The sequence below is a fragment of the Phoxinus phoxinus genome (genome assembly GCF_949152265.1).
Source record: "Phoxinus phoxinus genome assembly, chromosome: 11".
NCBI classification, from domain to species: Eukaryota; Metazoa; Chordata; class Actinopteri; order Cypriniformes; family Leuciscidae; genus Phoxinus; species Phoxinus phoxinus.
In genome coordinates, this window is record NC_136886.1 from 8,960,741 (window position 1) to 8,985,309 (window position 24,569).

At 36.4% G+C, this 24,569-nt stretch overlaps 1 protein-coding gene across 3 annotated transcripts in view; it reads right to left on the minus strand.

Moving 5' to 3' along the window:
* The window catches only part of sema3fa (sema domain, immunoglobulin domain (Ig), short basic domain, secreted, (semaphorin) 3Fa), a 94,856-nt gene that overhangs the window by 19,970 nt on the left and 50,317 nt on the right, over window positions 1-24,569 (minus strand). The window lies entirely within an intron of this gene.

Below are 24,569 nucleotides of genomic sequence, written 5' to 3' on the forward strand. Positions count from 1 at the left end.
ATCTCCAAACCCATTTTCCATTTCTTTCTCGCTACCATTAATTAAAATATAAAAGTATTATAATAATTTTACTGATGAGCTCTCATTGTAAATAGTTTCACTAGTTTTATTGAATGTTCTGCACACAAAATAAAAAATGCATTGCCTAATTTCCACAAGACTTTGGAGGATAATTTTAATAAATATATCGGAGTGTCTATTTACACTAAGTGCAAATACACTGTAAAAAAAAAAATTGGTTTAACTTAAAAAAGCAAGTTACCTTGTTGCCTTAAAATTTTGAGTTTGTTTTAATAAAAAATTTGAGTTAATACAATGAAGAAGAATGGTTTAATAAACAGAAACTCAAAATAGTATGTTATCTTCACACATTAGTTATCGAAGTTGATTTGACAAAAGATAAAAAGTTGTGATAACAAATCATGAAAATATTTTTTACAGTGATACAGCCTTGTTTTTTTTACAAGCCTTGTTGTTGGTACAAATGTCTGGTTGGCTCAGACAAAAGCACAAAAAAACACCTGTGACCTGTCAGCAGCAGTTGCGTAGGGAGTAAGGCACGTTGTAGATACTTTTTGACGCGATCGACCAGAGTTCTAATTCCCCCTTTCCCGAACTCGTTCTTCTACCTTTTCCCATCGCATATCAGATTGGAAAGGCATTTATTTTCAATATGAAGAAAATATGTGAAAAGTGAAATTAAAGTGCATTTTTAATAATAAAGAGTTTTGGGCTTTACTGTGCCCAATAAGGCGGCATTTATTTATTAAATATAATCTTTAACACTATGTTATTATTGCATACTTTTTTATAATGTGCTAAAATGCTGGAGTGCTAAAATGCTGGAGTGCACATTTATAGTTTCATCATTTAAACAGCCTTCAATTTGTGAATTTTTTTGATTGAAAAGTCCTATATTCCTTTCAAATTAAATATACTATAATTCAAAAATATGTATATACTGTATATATCTATATATCGATATATAGATATATATAAAAGTTTAATTGTGGCTTAAGTGTCCAAATTCTTTTTTAGAGCCACTGTACTCATAACCATGCAGTCTGTTGAGTACCATGGACCTAAAAAAAAGAAGGAGAATGTATAAAGCATATGCAAAATAAGAAAAGAAAAGAGTGAATTGGGGAGAACAGTGATGAATTAAAAGAACACAATAGGAATAAGAGAACCAAAATATCACAGATTAAGAAAGTGAGGCGAGGGGTGTGTGTGAATCTCTTTGGTTGGGAGTCTCGCCTCAGGGAGTGATGGGAGCCACTGTTTGCTTTGGCCCACAGTTTCAGTGAGAGTGAGGGTCATAGATCACGCTCACAGACACAGGCACACACTCAACGACAAATCGAGCACCGCGTGTTACCCTGACCCATGTGATCCTACAGTGAATTGTTTCTGAAAATGGGATGAAAAACTTCATTCCTCCCTTCTCACAAACAGCAGCCTAACAGCAGAAACATGGTAATAATTAACAGGCCACGGCTCCATTTGGTGCGATGACCCAAAGTCCTTGCTCTAGTTTAAAGAGCTTATTAAAGATGTCAGAATGTGTTTTCACAAGATCACAGCTCATAATACACTATAGTTAGGCCTATTTATTTTACATCAGAATTTGATGTGACAGCCTATTATGTATGGTATGTCTGGTAAGCCCTGACCTTTCTCATTTCTCCTTGTGTATAGAACACAGCCAAAAACAACATCTCAGATTCATATCGATTAATGTGCTTGAAGAATTAGGGTTAGCCTTGGTGAACAGTTAAACAAACTTTAGCAATCCTTCTTAGGTGTTAAACCCAAAGAAATGTGGGAAACGGTGAGCAAAAAACAATCCTAGCATCATGTTTTCGATCGATTTAATTTCACACGCTACATGGCATGTCAAATATATGTGAGGCAAGTCCATTCATAACAAACTTTTCAGGGTTCTCGTGACCAAAAAAAATTTTTTTTCCTTATGCATGCATCCAACATTGCTCTGCCTGATGAACCTGATTAGCTTTCACTAGAGAAGACCTTGAGGTGTTTATCTCAACATCTTCTGATATCACAGGGATGGTTCTTCTTAAATGAGGTTGTCAACAATCAGACACTGATAAGCGCAGCTGCTCTTCCTGTTTAACTTTATCATATTGGTCAATCTGATGGTTGCGGCAAATCTTTCCAAATAAGCATTCCAACAAGAAATACCATCAGAGATCTGTTGTTTCCTTCTCTCCTTTAATCTTTTTCCTTTTTAACATGTTTCAACACCAGATCGGTCCTCCCTCCTATGTTTCACACCATCATGGTAGCGAAAGTCATAAAAATATCAAAAATATCTTTGAAACAAGAATAATTTATTTAAAAAAAAATATATATATATATATATACAATATTTAAAACCTTGAGTTTGAATTTTATTAAAGTGTATTTGCTACATCACAAAAAAAATGTGCACTTGTTTTGAGCATAATCTCAAATTTAGTGAGGTCTGTGAAAAAAACATTTCAAATGATTATTAAATTGAATTAACATATTAATTGAATTATTAATTGAATTAATTCAATTAACATATACGTATTATCTTGCACATTTTGCTTTTCAAATATGTTTTAATATTTTTACTGGAACAACAAAATTTTTAAAACATCCTGATTGAAAAAAAAAATGGTAGTGCATTAAACAGATTTCATCAATTTGGTCTTGACTTTTGCCTCTTTAGTTTCTTTCTCTTTCTTCAGTGAGTCTGTCTAAATACCATGGAAGAGATGACAGAGAATTCTGATTCTTCTCACTCAATCTCTTTTTTTCACACCCTCACTTAATTTTTCTATCTTTTGCTTCTTTTCCTGGGTCAGATGAGAGTGTTAAGAACAATGATAGAAATACAGCATTCCTCTTCAGCCAGCGAATGCAAATTAGCTTTTGTTGTGAACAGACCTTGTAATAAGACATTTTTTTGTGATATAACAATGATATATATTTTTTTCAGCATTCTCTGATAAAAAGAAAGTTCAAAAGAACAGCATTTATTGTAAAATGATTTTTCTTTGTATGGATGGAAACATATTTACTGTCCATTTTGAGCAATTTAATGCATCCTAGCTTAACTCTTTCCCTGCCATTGACAGAGTTTTCAGCCAATCTATGCTTTCACTGTTATATGGTGTGTGTGTGTGTGTGTGTGTGTGTGTGTGTGTGTGTGTGTGTGTGTGTGTGTGTGTGTGTGTGTGTGTGTGTGTGTGTGTGTGTGTGTGTGTGTGTGTGTGTGTGTGTAATAAGTATTCATTTCTTTCAAAAAGATGAACTGTTATTGTTTTATACGTACACATTTTTTTTCTATATTTAAATGCAGGAATATTTTGCATGAACAAATTTGAAATGAGCCTCATATACTGTATGCCCATTGCAACAACATCCCTCTCTGAAGAGAATGACCCATTCAGAAAGTATAATCTTTTAGACAGCCGTACACAAGGACCTTACTTTTGTCTTGGTCTTCTCTTGATGCGATTTTGAATTAGCAACACTTGAGTTTAAGTAACATTTAAAAGGCTGTGACATTCAATCTTCTATCCTGATTTCAACACACTCACGCAATATTGCTGTCACAGTTTTGGTTTTGTTTATGTCATGTTTCTGTCTTGTCATGTGATCTTGCCATGTGTTCCCTTGTCTGATGTGTCATGTTGTCATTGTTTCATTGTTCACAGGTGTCCCTTGTCTTGTCATTAGTCTGGTATGTATTTAAGCCTTCATGTTTGCCATGTGTCTTTGTCAAGTATTGTTTCCTGTAGTCCACTGTTATGCAAGTCTATGTTCACGGTTTTGTTTCGTGCCATGCCTCTGTTTTATGTTTAATCTTGTTTGGTTTAAATAAAACGCACTTGGGTTCTCAAACTTGCCATCAGTGCATCCCTTACAATTGCATATTTCTGTCACAAGACATGAGACCTCACTGAAGAAGAGATTGCCATCTGGATAAGTGAAAAACTGATTACCAAATCACAAATTCACAGAAGCTTTGTTCCTTATAGCAGGGTGTAGTCCTAATCTCAGGAACCTCGAGAAGCATGTTCAATGAAACTGGAAGAAAGCAAGCATTTTTTGTTTGTTCAATATCCTCTCATTTTAAATTAACCTGCTGGGGTGTGAAAATCAGTCTTTTCACAAGTCTATTGTGCTTTAGATTGGTGGCCATCTCTCTGACACCACAAAACCATTCAACACACAACGGCTACGCTGGTTAGTTAGATCAGGGTCAAGGGGTCACAAAGGTTATCATACACTCCGGCACTCCAGCCAGAGGCCGCTGGCTCATTAAAGGTGGGGTCAGTGGGTTGCCTACTGGATACTCGACACACATCCACTTGACCTCTGTTGCTTGGAAACAAGGAAGAGGTCATCCCGGGAGTGAATAGTCACAGCGACCCGTAACCACGCAGAAGACCTTAACGGCATGTGACAGGCGAGAAACAAGCATCTGAAAGCGGCAGCCACTGCTCGCCTGCTGATTAAGAGTGTGTGAGAGCTTTGATTTGGCCGTTGCGGTCCACTCATTCATTGAGTGCTTTTCGTCTGTCTTTGCCTTGATTGTGAAAGCTGTAAAAACATGTGACAGGCAACAGTCTTAAAGGGATAGTTCATGCACGAATTTAAAAGTCTTGGTCTGCATATCTTAATGTCGCTCTAAACTCATTTAGCCTTTCGCATATTCAAACAAAGTACAAGTTCATGAGAAGCTGGAGAGTATTTTCTTGTCCCCCTTAAATGGTGTCAAGTGTGCTTTGCTTCCTGTTCCTATCTTTATCATGATTTAAATGATTACAAGGCAAAATGTACAAAAAATAACTATCACTTTCATTCTATAGAATAAAAGAAGGCTGGCTATTCTGTTAAATATCTCCTTTTGTGTTCCATGGAAGAAAATCAAACTGGTTTGGAATATCAAAGTGTACAAGTGGATTATTCATTTTCATTAATTGTGTAAAGTAAACTATTCCTTTAAAAAATGTCCATTATTCACGTAGTGTCAAAAAGAGAGCTTAGTTTTATAAGAAAAGCTTTTACAAAGCTGCCTGATTGACACATGGACATTTTTAGTGTAATGAAGTATTATCTTTAGCTTAGAAGTTTCAAAATATGCAATGTCTTATCTTAATGTACTACCGTTCAAAAGTTTGAGGTTGGTAAGATTTTTTTAATGTTTTTGAAAAAAGTATCTTATGCTCACCATGGCTAAATTTATTTGATAAAAAATACAGTAAAACAGTAATATTGTGAAATATTATTACAATTTAAAATAACTGTTTTCTATTTTAATATTTGTTAATGTAATTTATTCCTGTGATGGCAAAGCTGAATTTTCAGCATTCTGTGTTACATGATCCTTCAGAAATCATTGTAATATGCTGACTTTATGCTCAAGAAACATTTTTTATTATTATTATCAAATGTTAGGAACAGTTGTGCTGCTTAATATTTTTGTGGAAATATACATTCTTTCAGGATGAACAAAGTTTAAAATTATTTAGATAATTAAGTATGGAATCATTTATAACATTATAAATGTCTTTACTGTCACTTTTGATCAATTTATTGCCCCCTTGCCGAATAGAATAGGCTATTAAATTCTTTCAAGAAAACAAACAAACAAACCAACTTTCTGAACCCAAACTTTGAACAGCAGTGTAGGTGGGTGTGTTAAGATGTGGGTTGAGTAAATGTAAATGTACACCCTTACTAATTGTCAGTGCAGTGCAGCATCATTTAAAGAACAACATTCTCAAAACTAATTTAGTATAAAGGAAATGGTTCTCCGGTGCACCCTGTCATACTTTTTCAAAAGCAGAGGCTTTCAAATACACAGCATGAGATGCATCACAGTGCCACCATACAGTGTCATAAAACAACCAATATGCATCAATGTCTATCATCGTTTCACCGTTTCTCACAAATGCACAAGTACACACACACACACACACACACACACACACACGCAAATTGAAACACATTAACATATGTAGCTCAGTCTCATGGGAGAGAGACCATAAGAATTGGAAAGCGTAGCCCCACCCCCCCCATATAGGAGGTGTCAGTCAAAATGCATATTAACCACTTAAGGCACTCAAATGCCTGTGAGAAAAAAACCTGCGAGGAATGACTCTATTTAATAAGGCCTGATGCCGGCGGCAGCAAGCCATCTTAAAGACAATGAATTAGAATAAATTCACAAGTGGAAATGAAGAATATATAAAGGTTTCCACACATACAGACAATTTTATTGTGTTCTTGCGTATAGATGTGCATGTGTGTGCAACAGTTAAATTCTATTGCATCTAAACATCATATTTATCTATCTCCTATTTCCTTGACTTGGTAAATACTATATATAAGTCAAACATGTTGAACTGTATTGCATTTAAATGATTAATTTAGCTTTTTAACCAAAACAACTAACAAATGTGGAAAAATATTAGCAAAGCTGCAATACCAGTCAATTACCATTTTTTTAAACAAAAATAGTTAAATTGTGCTTTCAGCAGAAATATAATTTAAACACATGTTTGAATCTAAAAGTGGATTTTAAAGTCAAAGTTGTTTACATTTGAATGATTTAAAGTATGACATTTTTTTAGTTCAAACCCCATTTGTCCACATTTTGCACAGAGAAGCTATCGGTCAACAGACAGCTATATTTTCACTCCTCTGAATGACACAAATCCGGTTAAATTTGTGATAAGCAATGAAAGTGGTCTTTGGCAGGTTGAACATGCTAGACTTAATTGCAATGCAAATGGCCATCACCTCTAGACACTGACAAGAAGTATATGGAGAAAACGAACCCACAACAACTCAATTTCAATAAAGAAAGAATTTCAATAAAAAAAGAAATGCAAAGTCATTGCGTATTGAAAAACATTCCCTGATTAAGAGAGCAGTCTCTATTTCGCTTTTATCTTCTGCTTAAATACCAAAATACCCCATGCTATGCTAAGCTGATTGACAGCTTGACAAGCCAATGGATTACTGCCTCTATGCAGTTCATGGTGACAGACAAGCTAACCCCGCCCACTAAAGGCAACCATGAGCTTTAGGGCTAAAGCTCTCTTTTTCATTTGACAGACAAGTGGGCAGCTCTTTCCAGTGACCCTATGATCTCCGAGCCCTGACAACAAAGATCATGTGATTTGCACAGAGAGGTGGCATTGAACTTCTCTTTAGTTCTGCTCTTCCTTTGTTGCATTAAGCGCCCCCGTCCAACACCAGCTCTTCTAGAGGCACTTTAGCTGACAATATCCAGCAGAAACAGAAGGAGCAGATGAAAGAAACAGAATAGCGAGTGTCTCAAAGTGGCTAAATTCCTATTATTAGCATGATGGAGATTAACATGAAAAGGGAGAGAATAAAGTGCATTTAAAATCACAGCCAGTGAATAGAAAAAGTTAACAAGCTTCAGTGCAGGAGAAAAAAACATCCTATCTTCTTTCATTTGCTGGTTTGACACCCGCAACAGATAGTCCCAGAGGTTAGATGTGCCCCCATAAAAATGGATCACCTTACATGTTTTAATAAGACCAATCATTTAATCCATGTTACAGCCAATTAACTCCAAACCAGCCATGAAATTATCTAATGCGATTGTCTCTTGTTCGGATAACTAATTGAAATCACAAGCCAAATGAAACAAGCTAGTGATAAACGACCTGTGAAGGAAAACAAGAAAAAAAATGAAATGATAGGGATAAAAAAGGTATGCTTTCGTTGGCTAAGTCAACATGATTAGTCTTCAGACGTTATGACGTGGGAACTCGTAAGTCAGTCTCAACATAATTGGGACATTTTGATAAGGAAGTTTAAATACACAGGTCTTGCTTTCTGCGTTTGGTTTCTCAGGACTGTTGAAAAAAGGAATGTTTTCTTAGTCAAAATGCTTTTGAGTATTGTCAGTATGTGTTGAAGTTGAGAAACGTCTCAACTTCAAGCTGCAGCTAACAGCTATTCTGATCATTTGTGTTAAACTGTCGATTACTGGTTTATTCGATTGACTAAACAGATAAAGATAGAAAATAAATCTTGTACAGCATGCTGACTTTTTCACATTTTCTCAGCTATTTTGGATAGGAAATCTGTAGAAAAGGGTTTAAACGTGCGGTCAAATGTGTTAAACAGAGCTAAGAGTACTACAATACACACATTTATCCAAAGAATTTTAATAAACAAACACGCAGAGTTATCGGTGTCCGTGCAGATTCTGTGTGGGCTTGAGTTTGTCCAACACTCTACTTCAAACAATGTGCAGATTGAATGCTAACAAACAACAAAAAATGTAAATACATGCCATGCACTTAGTGCAGTATATGACAATTGTTATTCACTATTCTCTACACTTTATGACTTAACTTTCTTTTGTGTTTCACATGATACATAATGTACAGTGAAAGTAGGGTCCAATGTTGCTTTGACTTTGTCTATTGTACGGATTCTTTTTTTGCATGTTCCGCGGAAGAAAGAAAGTCATACTGGTTTGGAATAACATAAGGGTGAGTAAATGATGACTGGTCATTTACGGGTGAATTATCTCTTTAAGTGCCTTGGACAACAATGGCATTTGTTGTCAACCATTAAGTTACTTTAAGTTTATATATAAACGACTACACAAGGCACTCTCGGGTAACCTCGCCACACACACACACACACGCGCGCGCGCACACACACACGTCAGAGAAGCAGCTTGGAGAGCAGTAAATATGTTTTCACTTGATTCTCTCTGTAACAAAATCAGCAGGCAGAGCAGACATCACGTTCAAAAATCGCAGAAACAGATGTTAGCCGACTCTAGACAGACACCTAACACATTCCTCCTGGCGTCTCTCCAGCATGCACCTCTCTTATCCTATTACGCTCTTTTTCCCAATACATCCCATCTACATTTCCATCTAGTTATCGAGTCAATGCGTTCTCAGCTTACAGGAGACTCACAAAAAGACTATGAATTGTGGGACGGTTTGAACATTTGGACATACGCTCAAAATCTATCTTGCTCTCCTATTTCACATCTGTTTGTGTCTTTTTTTCCAGCAAAAGGTATAGTTTTTAGTGTATCTATTTTGCAAAGTCTCCGGTGGGACCAGTTGGATAGACTCAAGATTCAAGCTGTAAATCACCGCTATAAAAAGAGAAAAAAAAATCATCTGGAACCAGCTATTTTTCAAACTATCAAGGGATGATAATACTCAAGCTTGTGGTTTTAACCTAAATGTGTCTGTAAGAGTGATGATTTTTTCTTTATAGCTTTACCGTTTCTATGATGTGAGGCTCTAAAAGTCTTCAGATGTGAAAATATGATCCAATATCCTGTCCAAGTACTGAACTGAATCAGACCGCAATTAATGAAATCTCATGTCAGGCCCCATCCCAAAAGACTTCCTCTTGCAGACATAATACATGCTTCTGAGAAAATAGTACTTTCATCTGATGCCTAATATGTATGTGGCAATGTTAAACTAATCTGAGAAGAACATTTTAAATCAGCGGTCTCAAACTATGTGAGCCAGGTTTGTACAGCACAACCCCCCAAGTGTTAATAGCTTATAATTCAGAACAAATTATCAATGTCTACGTTGGCCTTTAATAGTATTTCAAAGTTTTCATAAAAGGACTGTTAAACAGTAGCATAATATATATATTCACACACATAAAGTTGAATTTACACGTCCGTCAAGTTCTACATTGTATATGTCTACCAAATAACTGTATACGGAGAAAATTCAAGATCATAAAACATTTTTATTTGCTGAGTTTGAGACATTTGCTTTAAATAGTTAAATGATCAGAATATAATTATTTGATTGTTCACACATTGAGTTATTTTAAATCCCAATAGCTCCTTAATCTGTTAATCTCTTGTTTACTAATACAAAACCCACTTATCAACATCAATTTATATCCACATAAGATAAGAACTCATGTCTGGGACTGGAAGATATCAAGAGTATTCCCTTCTTGAGTAAGAAGCAAAGGGGCAATCTTTTTTCCATTAAAAATGAATTTCCAGAGTAATTGTAGCCAGCAATATTCCACTATAGCAATATCAGCATGTCAGTCAAAGTTTCATCTGGATTTTTTTTTTTTTTTTTTTTTTTTCCAATGTGCACGGACAGGAACTGACCTCATCCCAAGACCTCACTATTAATTAATTGGATGGAATACATAATTATATCAAATTATAAAAAATAATAAAAAAATATATATATATCAGATTTATTAAGTTACATAAATATAATATGCAAATAAATAAATTACAATTAATTGATTTCAATATGGGCAACAGAAAAAAGAGATGAATGAGAGAGACAGCAGGGGACAAGAAGAAGAGAGAAGAGACCAAAAAATAAAAAAGAGACAGGCCAAGTCTAGAAGAACCAGTGCAGCCTTAGGGCCGTCTACATTCACAGCACAAAAATAGAGGAAGAATGAAAAACGGCATCATCTCTTTTACCTCCTAAACAAACTTTGCCTTTAATGAGCATGAGATCACTTCATCACACAACAACATGAGCAGACAGCTCGCTGCCACCACAGACGACACCAACAATTCCAGTCTCATCTCAGACACTCAAACACACATACACAATCTACACACAATGTAAAGGCATTCGAGACTCCAGCTGAATTTGGCTCAGAACCACAAGCACATCTTTTCCCACCCGTCTAACTCTCCAGGCCACATGTGCCATTGCTCTGAAGTGACGAGGAACATCTGGAGGAAAAACTTACCTGAGAGATGCCGAGACACGCACAGATGCATACTCTCACTGAATTAAACATTAGAGTAGATTGCCAGTGTGCTTCCAATGATTATGATTGTTACCTCTTATCCACACTATCATTAAATTGTCAGGCATGTAATTCATTCTAACTTGTAAATGCTTTAGAAGGCACTACATCAACATTTAACAAGCAAGCACATGTGAAATCAGGTTTCCTATTCTCTCTCATTATGTAAACGGTCAAAAGACCAGTAAACAGAGATATGGTTCCAGCAGCCTTTTCCCCGCAAATATCCGTACAAAATAAGTATCGTGGAGGTAACAGTGCTGGTATCAGATGACAATACCATGGTACTTCGATATACTGATTAACATATTAATCTAACACATTGATATTAACATGGTACTTCAAGGTATATCAACGAATTTCCAAAGTATTTCATGGTACTGATGTTTCTCCTAAAATCTCTTCCACTGAAATAAAAATGAAAAAAGCAAATGAGACAACTGGTGACAGAGTACTAGTGCAATAATTTGATGATTATTTGTTCTTGAGAGAATCTGAAGGGGAAATCATACATATCGCTTTTATGAATGAGTCATTGATTAATTTATTCAAACTGATTCATTCAGAACGAAACAAGTGACTGGCTTTATGAGTGAGTCAATGAATCATTTACTCAACTCAACCAATTTATTCAAAAACACTGATTCAAACACCACTGTGTGTTGCTTGGAGAGACAGAGCGGTTCTACTTGTGTTTTGTTTAAAGCTTTTTGTGATAACAGCAATGTTAAGTTACTCAATATTAACTTCTTGTATCTCAAACTGTTCAGAACAGCCTTTCTACTTGTGATATTGCATATAATCAAATTCAATAAGCATCGTCTCTCTTTGAAGTTGTGGGTTTTATTTACTAAGAAATATATGCTAGAACTTCTCAGTTTCTAAGCTATTTTATTGATAAATCACAGAACAGTGTTGACAATACATTTCTGCGCTACTGAATGATTCTGTGTGCACCGATCTGTGCGAGCAATGTGTGTACAATGAAGCAGCGCATTTGTTTAGAACAGCTGTTTAAAAAGTGCATTCACCCGATATGTTTTGAGTATCCGGATGGAATAATCAAACATATATTGTGGAGAGTCATTTCTACGGTTGGAAACGGAGCGTAGAAGATGACTTCAGAGATTTCAAACTGTTGCGCCCTCTATAGGCCATGATCAGCAACTAGTCGACGTCAAGCTTAAAGCACCGTGGCAGATCATTACAGTCAACAAGACCTGTGCAAACTGTGAAGCCACTTTCAGGATTCTTTGATAAATAAAAAGTTCAGAAACACAGCATTTATTTGAAGTAGAAAACTTCTGAATCTCTGCCTTTACTGTCACTTTTGCTTCTTTTTCTCCTTTTTTACCCCAAATAATGAATATTAAAGGGTAGTTTATTACAGTGTCCACGTACAAAGCAGCAAAAACTTTTTTCAACATTGATAATAACAATGATAATTTAAATTGTAACACAATTTTTTTATTACTGTTTGACTTGTTTTTAATCAAATAAATGCAGCCTTGGTGACCATAGACTTAAAAAACTATTTAAAATCTTTATAAACTTGATCTGTGTATATATGTATATTATATAAAAAATTTAAAATACATTTTATTAATACATTTCTGTTAACAGGTTAAGGAAAAACAAATGCTGTTATTTTTATCTCATTCTCTTTTCTGTCCTTCTCTGTCCTCTAACATGATGGAGAAATGCCAGCCAGTCAATGATTGACACATTTTTCCTTTTAGCACCCCATAACCCCTGTTGTGAATTCACATTATGTTCCCTCTATCCAGTGGCGTCCCTGCTCTGTGATTGGCTAACTTTCCCTCTGTTTCCTCTGTCATGATGCTTTGGTGTGTCAGCACAGGTCATTGTCTGAGTCTAAGTACTGCCATGGTATTAAAGTCTGTGCCTGACTGACAGATGGTAATAAATGATGGCAGTCTAAAACAACATGAAGGGAGAGGCGCCCTTGACCTCACACCCCTCTAAGGTCGAGCATGTCTGGTAACCTCAAGGATGTAACTCCCACACCCGGACCACATCTGGAGGGAGAATATCTCTTTCTCTGTTGGTTTGGGTGTGTTGGGGAATGTAACAACTCATCTTCTCACTGTTGTCTGCCAAGAATGAACGTTTATATCTGTTGTCACTCCCATGGCAATACTTAAAAATAAGACCTCCACTATTATTAGGTGAGATCAAAGGGTGAATTTAGCAATTTCCAAGAATTTGATGTACAAAAACATAGCTATCAACTAACAGGGGAAATGTGCCATAACGCAATGACAGGTAACAGAATAAATGCTGCCATGGCAACCAAACCAGTAGACACACAAGGGAAAGGCATTGTCTTTGCTGATGGAAAGGGTGTACGCAGTGCACACAGACACACACGCATACAACGTAATAAGCACACACACTTTTTTGCGGGGGGAAATTATTAGTAAAACCCATCTTTCTGCTCTCCTCTTTGTGCCCAACTGTGGCTCTTAAGGGTATTAAGGGTGGATAATTGACCCAAAAATGAAAAAAAAAAAAGGAATATGGTTGTCGGTCCAGTATTTGAGTAATTAATATGGTTACATTCACACACAGTTCAGTTATTTACGGGAGTGATAACCGCATTCTATAGCTCGAACTCACACCCAGAAGTTTTCAGGACCGCCACATTCTGGAAAAACCCGGGCTGTGGGAACGGACAACTGGACAACTAGTTGTCAGTCACGTCATGCAGTGCGAAAGAGCCGCTCTTCCCTGAACAAACACTTATCTACCATGTGTGTTGCAGGTTCTCATGTGTGTTTTCGGTAACTTACAGAGACTGTAAGTGTCATCTGAAGGTTTTACATCAGGTCACTGTTCTCCACCAAAGCTGCTTCCATCAGGTTTTTGTTCAACGCATGACTCAAATGCTCCGCCCAGATATAAAAGCTGCTGTCGGTTAATGAAGATTTGAAGGATTAACTAGTGGCTCTATTGGACTCTTGTCTTGTCAAAAGTGATACGACTTTTCAGTTTTATGGACCTTGGCAATCTTTGATATCACTTTGGTCACTGTCACTATGGTTACGTCTTACGTGTAAGAGAATACAGGCTTGACTCTAAACTATAAGGTTTCTTTACATTATCTGTTGCTGTTGACCACACTTGTCTTTGCATGTGTCTCCAATGTCTACATGTCTCACATTGTTAAACAGCTGCCCTAACTGCACAGAAGGTGTCCTGGGGGTCCAGGTCTAGGGTTCAGCAAAGCTGCCTGCTGACAAAACCTATTGTAACCTCTCATTATAAACAGACCTGAATGATGGTGTGTCTTACTGAATCAACTCACAGTGGACCACACAGTCTTTCTCTTTCTTCATTTTCGGCGAAAGACCACAATAGGACGAGACAACATGGATACTCTCTGAGCAATTAAGGTCTGGGAGAAAACAGAGGCCCGCTCTCACCAGAACGGCTGTCACTACATTTTACTGTAACTTTAGTTTAGGGCTGCAACAGCTGCTCAATATTATATTTAGTAAAATCCACTCAAAATAAGTAATAAATGTTCAAAATGAGTTGGGTATTTGCACTGTGCACAGAAAATTCCTGTTGGTGTGCCCTCTTAGGAATTAATAATTCTGTTCAGTGTTTCCCATACATTGATGTATTTGTGGCAGGCCGAAAATATATTTAAACTTCTCATAATAACATGAAATTAATGTCTTTAATGTCGTGTTTTGCACCATTGCTGTCAAACAAACTAGAAACAAAAGCTTGATAAGGCTTCGTGTCTATCAAATCGCGAAAGACTGCCTGTTTGCGCTGCGCAAAGATAAGTGCGCGCTCAGTTCACAGTGAATGAATGCAGTGAACTCCATCTGTGCATGTGCTGAGTTTAGCATGCATTTGGCAACGTAGCGGGCAACATAAAAATGACTGTTTTTCCTGTTCAGCCTTGGTGAGACTTCTTTCAAAGCATTTTAATGCAACCAACAATTTTAAATGTAAACTTATTTAAACTGTTAAGCTGCTTTTAAACTTTTTATTAAATAACATTATGTGGTAACCTATATTTTTGCAACATTTATCAATTATAAATAAAGTTGCAGCACAGTTGTTCTTTCCTATTTTCAGTCTAAGAGTGATGGGACATTTTAAAGGAGCGAAGTCAGGAAACATATATCAGGTTATTTTCATTCTGTCTGACACATTTCCATCTGTCCTCACAAAACACAATCAGCATGGGAGGGCTATACGAGACACAATCACACACACACAGAAACTTATAAACAGAGCATCTTTGTCTTGCATCAGTGCAGAACACTAACCCTGCCTGTTTCTCAAAGTGACGTGAGAAGATTTGCCTCTTTTCCCCCAAAGTTGCTCTCCAACAGCAATAGAAAATTGTTTTGATACCCTGCATGAGTTTTTGCATTAGGTTACAGAAACCCCTGTGTTATACTCCAGAAAGAAACACATCAAACTGGCTGACAGTGCAACCATTTATCCAGACCGAATAACCTTTGGTTTTGAGGTGGCTTTATAACAAGGCAGCCATCTACACTCCTAACGCTTTTAAATGTCTTTGAAAAGAAACAGTGTATTAGAGATGAGGAGCTGCAGACAGAGAGAAAATAGAACATGAGGGGAGTGATAGTGTCAGAAACGAGTGAATGTGAATGCCGATTAGCGATGAGAAAGGTTATGATAAAACACAGGCTGAAGATGAGTGTTACAATACAAGCATGAGTGTGTGAGTGCTGTGAATCTGGCTGTTTTACAAGAAGAGATAAGAAAAAAAATATCTGTGCCTCCAGAGAAAGAAGGTCCTTTACAGACAAAAACAGAAAAAACTATGTATTTTGTAGCCACATGGAAAGAAAACTGAGATAAAAATGTATTGTTGTTGATGTTTCCTTTACATAATCAACTACACTACATCTCATGTTTTTCCCAAAATTCCTAAAAGTCACCTTGAAATTAAACAGAGAATTCTTTTTTTTTTTTTTATGGAATATTGCAGTATTTATTATGATGATGTGTTTACTGGCGAGAGGACGAGGAAACCTGTCACTCACATGAGATCACAGCAATAACAAACCACAACAATCCAACCATCCAAACAATTTCTCATGGAAATGATATATATCAAGTCCCACCCTACATTTTTCTTGATCGAGAAGTCATTGGATATATGTCACAACAATATAAAAAATAAATCACAACTTCAATTTCATAAGAAAAAATTAAAATAGACGCAAATTAAAGAATTATTGAAATGCAGTGACAGTAGAGCTCTAAAATATGTGGAAAAGCATAATTCAGATAACTTGGTCAAGACATTTGATAACTGAGAAATTTAATATTCTCTTTTGACTACAGACTTTGATATCAAATCTGAGCAGTTTGAAACATTTTAAGACATCTTCTGAAACCCTACATGATGTGAGATTGCGTCTGTTTTTTAGAAACATCCAAGTAAAAGTCACTTTCATTTAATCTCATTGCTGTCTACAAGAATTATTTTGTGTGTTTGTTTTAGGAAAGCAACCAGCAGCTGGTTCTAAAGTGCATCACAAAGGGAATCACTTGTAAAGTGGAAACACATACGAGCAGCTCTCTGATATGCAGATTAAGATGATCATTGAAAAACTCAAGATCATTTAGTAATTACGCCATCCAACTGATTTGTCATTAAACCACAAAAAGGCCAAATATTGCATCCGTAACAGCCATCTTTCTCTCACGACTGGTCCTGATATCGAACACAGCGTGATATATTTTAAAAATAGTATGACCCAAGTATGGAAGTATGTCTCCTTGCATAGAGGATGGTTTTCTCAAAATGAAAAATTCTTTCTGCCACACACCCACAACTAACCCAATGAGTGACTCATCTGAGGAGCCGCGACCCAGACCTCACTCAAAATGAATGTCTGCACTCCTTCTCGTCTCATGGGAGCGTTTCCACACTCCTTCAGGGGGTGACATGTTAGACACCTCCCCTGGGAGTGAAGAGAATGAAAATACAGCACAGAATAAAAGAAGCTAAAGGAAGAGAACCAAGAGATGATGAAATAGAGAAATGGGAATTGATGGAGAACAGAGCAAAATACAAGAAGATAGAAAAAATAACTAAAAGGACGGACAGATAGACAAGCAGAGAGATTTAAAGTGGCAGCACCATGGTAGATTGAGGGTAGAACTCACATTCCATGGTACTTCCAATATATTGTATGGCTTGACAATATATTCAATATTTTGAATATATTGAATATAATTTCTTGGTGATATATAATTGAATAAAATCGTAGCGGTATTGAATGGTTGTACAGTATTGTTCTTGTTAACTAAAATGATTTATGAAACTAAAAAAAAAAAATGTCAGTAATTGAAAAAGTTGAACAAAAATAAACAAATAAATAAAAATACAGTATATATATATATATATTATATAAATACACACACACACACACACACACACACACGCGCGCGCACCTTATATACTGTATATAAGATGAAAAACTTCCATGGCCTAAAAAAAATATAGATATATTAATAAAATGACAATTACTAACACTTAAATGAAAATAAAAATAAAAGCTTAATAAAAATATTAATAAATGATTTAACAGTGCATAAATAATGTTAAATGAACACTGTTCATGTACATTGTATTTACATGGGACTCCAAGGTACTTCAAAGAAAGGTAATACATGATACCATGTCCAAAAATCCACAGTATTGGTTTAGCACATGTCCAAAAGACAAAGTTAATGTGACAGATACATAAGTGGTACTTTGATACATAACATGGTTCTGAATGATTAAAATGGAACTTCAAATAATACCAAGCTACATGTCTAAAAAATCTATGATAGTAACAACAAGGTACTTTGTAGTATTTTTGTTAGTGACAAAAAGAGGAAGACAGAGAAGAGAAAGTAAGAGAGGAGAGGGGGTGTAGGAGTGCAGGGTCTCTATATTTAGCCCTGCTGCTGTCACCTCCACTCTCCTCTCACTGTGACAGTTTAGATCCAGCGCCGCAGCACAGGATGCTGGGATGCACCGCCACCTTGAAAAAAAACACACTGAGACAGCGTCTGCTGCACCCTGGCATCACAAACAAATGTGTTTGGTCTAAAATAAGACAACAAAATGTAGCATAATCAGGGTATTCAGAAGAAAAAAATTATCCGCAAGACTTAGACTCCATAATTCAGTTAATACAGCCCACCCCCGGCAATAACAAAAACAACAAAGAACAGAGAACAAAGAACAGGCCTCCCTTTCTAAACCCACGCCTGTCTGAGTCCCATGCACCCTTTTCTAAGTGATTCTTATGAAACTGAAACTCAATGTAGGGTCAAGAGGTTAAGTTTATTACTCTGCCAAGAGCTCCATTAGAGATAGCCTCATGGGAACAGCTCGGAATAATGCATTTTTGATGAATCCCATCGCTTTTGGTTTTTAATACCGTTCTGATACATCGGTTTCGCTTATAAAGTGAGAGCTTGACTGAGCCTGCACGTTTCAGCTAAAAATGGAAAACCTCAGTGTTACCTGAAGACAAAAACATTTTTTAGGTTGATCGGGAGAAAACTGATACAAAACACAGATGAGAAAGACTGAGGGTCGCGGCAAAAGTAAAGATGGATGAACACAGCTCACACAATCCTTTCCAAATACTTTCCCATCAACGCCACAGGTGAGCTGGATGCAGAAGTAATGATAGTAACTGAATGGCACTACAGTCTCAATGCAGCTGTTAGTTAGTGTCTCTCTAGTGCGGGTTTGAGAGAGACAGTGTCTCACCTTCTGTCTGAGCAGTTCTCCTAGGCATATCTTGGCAGGTTGAAGGAGGTTCATCTTTCAGAGAGACAGTGATTGCTCCAGGGCTCTCTCTCTCTCTCACACACACACACACACACACACACACACACACACACACACACACACACACACACACACACACACACACACACACACACACACACACACACACACACACACACACACACACACATATATATGCTTTCTCATTCTCTCTGTATCTGTGTGCATTGTCAGAGGGAAGCACTTACTGAAGTCTCTAGTGTCGCAATTGACCTAGTTAGAAACCCAGGTAAAGACAACACGATGGATAAACCTAATCATGTCATGAGAGGAAAGTATTGAATGTAGAATAAATGTTATAATATTAATTTATTAGGTTATCTTTCTTTCTTTCTTTCTCTTTCTTTCTTTCTTTCTTTCTTTCTTTCTTTCTTTCTTTCTTTCTTTCTTTCTTTCTTTCTTTCTTTCTTTCTTTCCCTGGTGATTTAATCCATCTCTTTTGTCCACTTTCAACCACTTCTGTCCTCCTGATTTCTTCGAGGAGAGGGTCTATGGGCAGATACATTTTTTTTTTTTTCAGAACTTTCGATCTAATGGACAAAATAAACTCACACAATTTACATGTGAACAGTAACACGATTGGAGATGACGGGAAAACCCACATCAGCTTTCGTTTCTGCTCTGATAGCCTTAAGACCAAGCCAAGATCAAGACCAAGATTAGAAATCAGGAATGGTGAGAGAACATTGTGCTGGGTATGTTTTTCGTCTTCAAACCAAACTTGGGTCTCCAGCCAACAAAGTTTAAATCCCGTCTGGCTACCGTGCTTCCCAAAATGTTAACGCATTAGGTCAGTAGGCGGTGAGTTCACATGACAGCATGAGCATTTACACAACGAAAGCAATCCGGTCAAATGCGTTTTCGACTACCTCTAGAAGTGGTCGAAAGTGGACACGCTCAAAAAGCTTTGGACCCAGTTAACAACTGTATTAAGTGTTGTCCACTTGTGATCCGATTGACCAAATCTTAATACCAGGGCCTTTCTTACTAATGCTCAGATAAAGTTCATCTTGAAAAATAATCTTTCTAATCTAATATTAAATAAATCCCAAAATGAATATTCAGTTTTCATATTGTACATTATAAATGTACCAAATTCACTTTCTGAGTTTCTGCATTCAAAATCCTGTATTTAAAAAGACTGATTTTAGGGTTTAGTGTTATTTCTTTATTTAGTCAGAATTAAGTCGATTTTAGTAGGTTTATCCAATATATTTGGAAGCTTGTTTCCGCCAAAGAATAAAACAATTATTGCGACTTTTTATCTCATAATTCTGACTTGAATTGTGAGATTATAAACGCGAAAGATATAAATACGTCACAATTCTGAGAAAAAAATGCATATAAAGAAAAAAGTCAGAATCTTGAGATAAAAAGTCACAATTATCTTATTTATTCCTTTATTCCATGGCGGGAACAAGCTTTCATAATTATCGAATCAACCATAACATGAAAAAGATCTGTACATCCCAATTTTTACTTTTCTTTCTTGTTCCCTGCTGCAATTGAAGACAGATCATTCTTTGTCCTTTTCTCTGATTGTCTTCATTTCCCTTTTTTTCTTGAATATATTTTGGCAACACTTAAGGCCATTCTCATTTACATAAAAAAATACTATTAAGAATTGTTAAAAGGGAATTGAGAACATGTTCTACAACATTTAAAGATAAGCCACTAAACATCCCCCATCAGCCGCACAATACAATATGTTCTGAACTAGAGAAGAGAAAGCCAGTGAATTAAAAAATGTGATGAGATGTTAATTGAAACACGTTCCAAAAAAGCAAAATAATCTTGGAAGCGGTAACGGACCATTTTTCCAGTAGCCGTTTTTGAGATAATGTTCTCACTGCATTATTGTAATGGTCTAATTGGGTGTTTGGATATATTTGTATAGTTTTTTTTTTTTTTCCAGGCATGGCCAATTATGCGTCCAGGTGTTTCTCAGATATAATGAAATGAACAGCAAGAACAGAGTTAAATGCTTTTAAATAGAGCTGCAGATTAGCTTTACAAGCATTTATAGCAAGAATTTGTTCACTTTTCCCACACAGCGAGGACGGATCACCCTGACAATGACCTGCTTCTGTTTTTTGGGGGTCACAACCTCAGCCTCTGGCACCCTCAAATAGGCTGTTATTAGGGCTTGTTTGAAGATAAAAAAAGCCTCCAGAACAGACAAACGCACACACATATATATTGTGCCCAGGTCAAAGTATATATTTAAACCTCTAGATAATTTTCAACATGCTCAACAAGCTGCTGGAAACAGGTGCCGTAGCTTGAGCAAACTTTTGGGTATTTGCAAGAACTGGTAAGTATATCAGCAAATCTAGTATAAGAAGAAATGCAGATTGGCCATGTTTGATTTACTACAGTTCATCAACAACTGCATGACAGAACCATGATATTGTATGACACTTCAAAACATAAAGCAACTAAGCGAGTTCACATGAAGGTACGTCAGAGATAAATATATCTTTGATGTTATTCTGCCAGTACATTCAGTGGCATAGCTGAAACTCACACACACACACATATATACAGTACACACATCCAAACATGCATGGCTTTAATACCTATACATTCAAATAAAACATTAATTTGTCATTTTCAATTTTTGTTAGTTTCTTTATTAAAAGGCCAGCCACATATAAGCAAGCCTTACAAAGCATAAATCTGTATTTAGATTTCAGAAGAAACATTGTGACATTTGTTAAATATAAAAATGCTGAGAGGTCTCGTCTGTCAGCTGATAATATTCGCTACTGTAATGAAGACGAACGTAACTTAATAAGCAGGGGAAATTCCCGACTTTATAGACCTCAGATATAAATACGCGAACTCATTAGGTAATGTTTTCACAATAAAATCAGATGATTTCCTATTAATTCAATTCAATTCAATTCAATAGAAGGCAATACTAGGGAATACCAATATGGCGGCACGTCAGCAATCCAGTCATTTATATAGATCAAAAATCTAAAAACACAGATTGACCTGTGTGTGTTTTTTCTGTGATTCTGATGAATCTCTAACATGGACGAAACTCACAGTTTGCGCTGATGCCGCTATATATTTTAACTTTTAATTATTTTTATTTTTTTATATATATATATATATATATTACTGCTTTCTTACTAGACCAGAAGCCCTGGAGTGTGGCATCATATCCACATCATAAAAAAGCACATTTCTGGGTCATGGATCTATGTGCGGTGGATAGGGTTTATTAGCACTTTCCATTAAATGATAACTCCTATAAAGCTCTCAAACAAAGCTTTTCCAGTCTCCCATTAGAAAACCACACAGACTATCATCTACAGCAGATGGACTGGTTTAGTGTTTTTAGAGAACGCTACCCAGGTGTTAACTTGAACAGCAAAGGAAAATGAAGCACACTACTTTAAATGCCTTGTATAATTGTGATAATTTATGCACTGCCATCAGCCCCACATTGTAGTTGATGCACCTTGAGATACTTACTTTAAAATGTTTTCTGTCTGAGAACATTTGTCTAAATTGAGCAATAAGCACTCTGCCCCTCAGAGAATCTACTAATGGAATTTAAATTAAAACAATGTGCACAAACAACACCCGTGGCACCATTTTAAAACACATACACACTCACAAAATACCAATTCACACACAGCATTCCTTCTTGAATCATCCCTGGGCTCTCCTAACCACTGTAAAGTGATATAAAATGCATAAACATGATCATAAATCCACTGGCATGTCCAAAAACTAGGAATTATGTGAGGGCGCATATGCAAAGAAATGAACTTAGGCTGTCATGTGACTCTTCGTAAGTCCTCTGGGATACCTTTTAGCATGTAAATCCCAAGCTTGCAGAGATACATGGGAAAGAGGGGATTTCAAAAGAAGTGTGTGCACGTGAAAGAGAAGGGCAAACGTAATATATCATAGTTACTCCCATAAAACAGGGAAAAGATGAGAAGAGCCATAGAAAAGAGTCTGAACTTGTAATAAGTCATGTCTGCAGAGCCCGAGACCTCGAACTTCACAGATGATTGGGCTTCCAGGGACGTTTCTGTGGTCTGGACTGTCTGTAATGCGTAAGGGCACAAGAAGACACCAGTATCTGCTCTGTGAACTCACCGACATTGCTAACAGCAGCCAAGTCCTCCCTCAGAGCCGAAAACTGACTCTGTCTGGCAGAGTTCCCTGCCCTCCCTCCCTACATGCTCATACTGGAGAATAAGAATAAGAAAGAAGGGGATCTCGGTGAACCGCAGTAAATGTGTGTGCGTGGGTGCATTCATGTGTGTGCTCAAGCTTGCGTTTATGAGGGACGGACTTGCGAATTATACCTGAATCCCCCAAGGGAGGATTGCATAAAAAGGTATTAATTTCTTTCTTTACGCCGTTTTACTTAAATCGGACTTCTAGCTAAATTGAATCATCATGCTCCATGCATGAAATTAAATATTCTCTAAACCAGTACTATTGTAAATCAGACACTTTAGTGTTCATTCAACATATTACAACACAGGGTTGTGCAAAATTCTGAATTCTAATTCTCTATTAAAAATTAAAATTCTCTTTTAATTCATGAGTTCACATTTAAACTCAATTGTAAACAAACCACAAGTAGAAGAATTGGAATCTGAATGACAGGAAAATCAACCATTCAATCAATATATCAATCTAGCTATTGTATAGTATCTCTATATCTTTCCATCCATCCGTCTCACCTTAAGACAACATTTCAAACTTCAGGGATTTTTCTTAACATTCAAACAAACCATTTTCGAAGCCAACATTCAAAATTGTATTTAAAAACTTTGCTTTTCTAGATAAAATTAGTTATATTAATTTCCTTGAATTTTAATCCATTTGATTTCTACTTCCTTATATTCAAACTGCAGTTGCACCCGGTTTAGTTTTGTTTCAAGAATGAAATGGAATTTAAAAGCCATTTTCAATGCAATCATGAATGGCGCAGAACCCTGTTACAACAGCGAACAGATGATGACCTCATTGCTCAAATAGTCACATTTAAGCAACTGAGAGGGATATAAAACAGGATGTTTTGTGTGTCTCAAAGAGTGCAGGCACAGAGGCAGGCAATTACAACGAAAGCCTGGATTTTGGTTAGCCATCATAATGATTTTCTAATGACACATCCCAAGTACAAAACCAAAACAAGATCCCACTAAGCTTGAAGCTGTTTGTGGGAGAGAACAGAATGTTTAGTGAGTATAAGTCCTGAACAAATGTAGCCGTCTTCACAAGACGTTCAGGGGAGGAACATGATCCAAGTGTTTGGTCAAAGCTTTTGGACACGGGAGCAGAAGTAGCCAGAACTAAAAACTATAATCCATCCAAAGGTCCTCTACTGGGTCTTACATAAAGCAGACTAGATCTTTAATTTCATCTTTAGTTGCACTGTGTTTTGATAATCTCCAGAACACTCATAGATCTTTTCTTTTTTTTCATATTGTAAGTCCTGTGCATGCATGTAGTATGTCTCCAGTGTATATTTTGGCAGTCAAGAGTGGTCAGTGTCAATGTTGACTGACAGAACTACACTAAGATTAGGCATAAAGGTCCTGGGAAACCAACCACACAAATATCATATACAGTATCAAAATTCAATTTTGATGGAAAGACTGTAAACATATAGTTTAAGCTTAAAAGCAAATATTACATTTCAATTGCGATTCCTGAGCATAAAATTACAATAAAACTGAACTATTATAAGAAATCATTGATGCGTAGTCCTGGAAAATGGGCTGCTACCAAGAACATGGACATTCAGAAAATAAAACAGTTCAGAGAATCCCATGGGAAATACTGTTTCAGAACTAAAAACTAATTGCATTGCTTA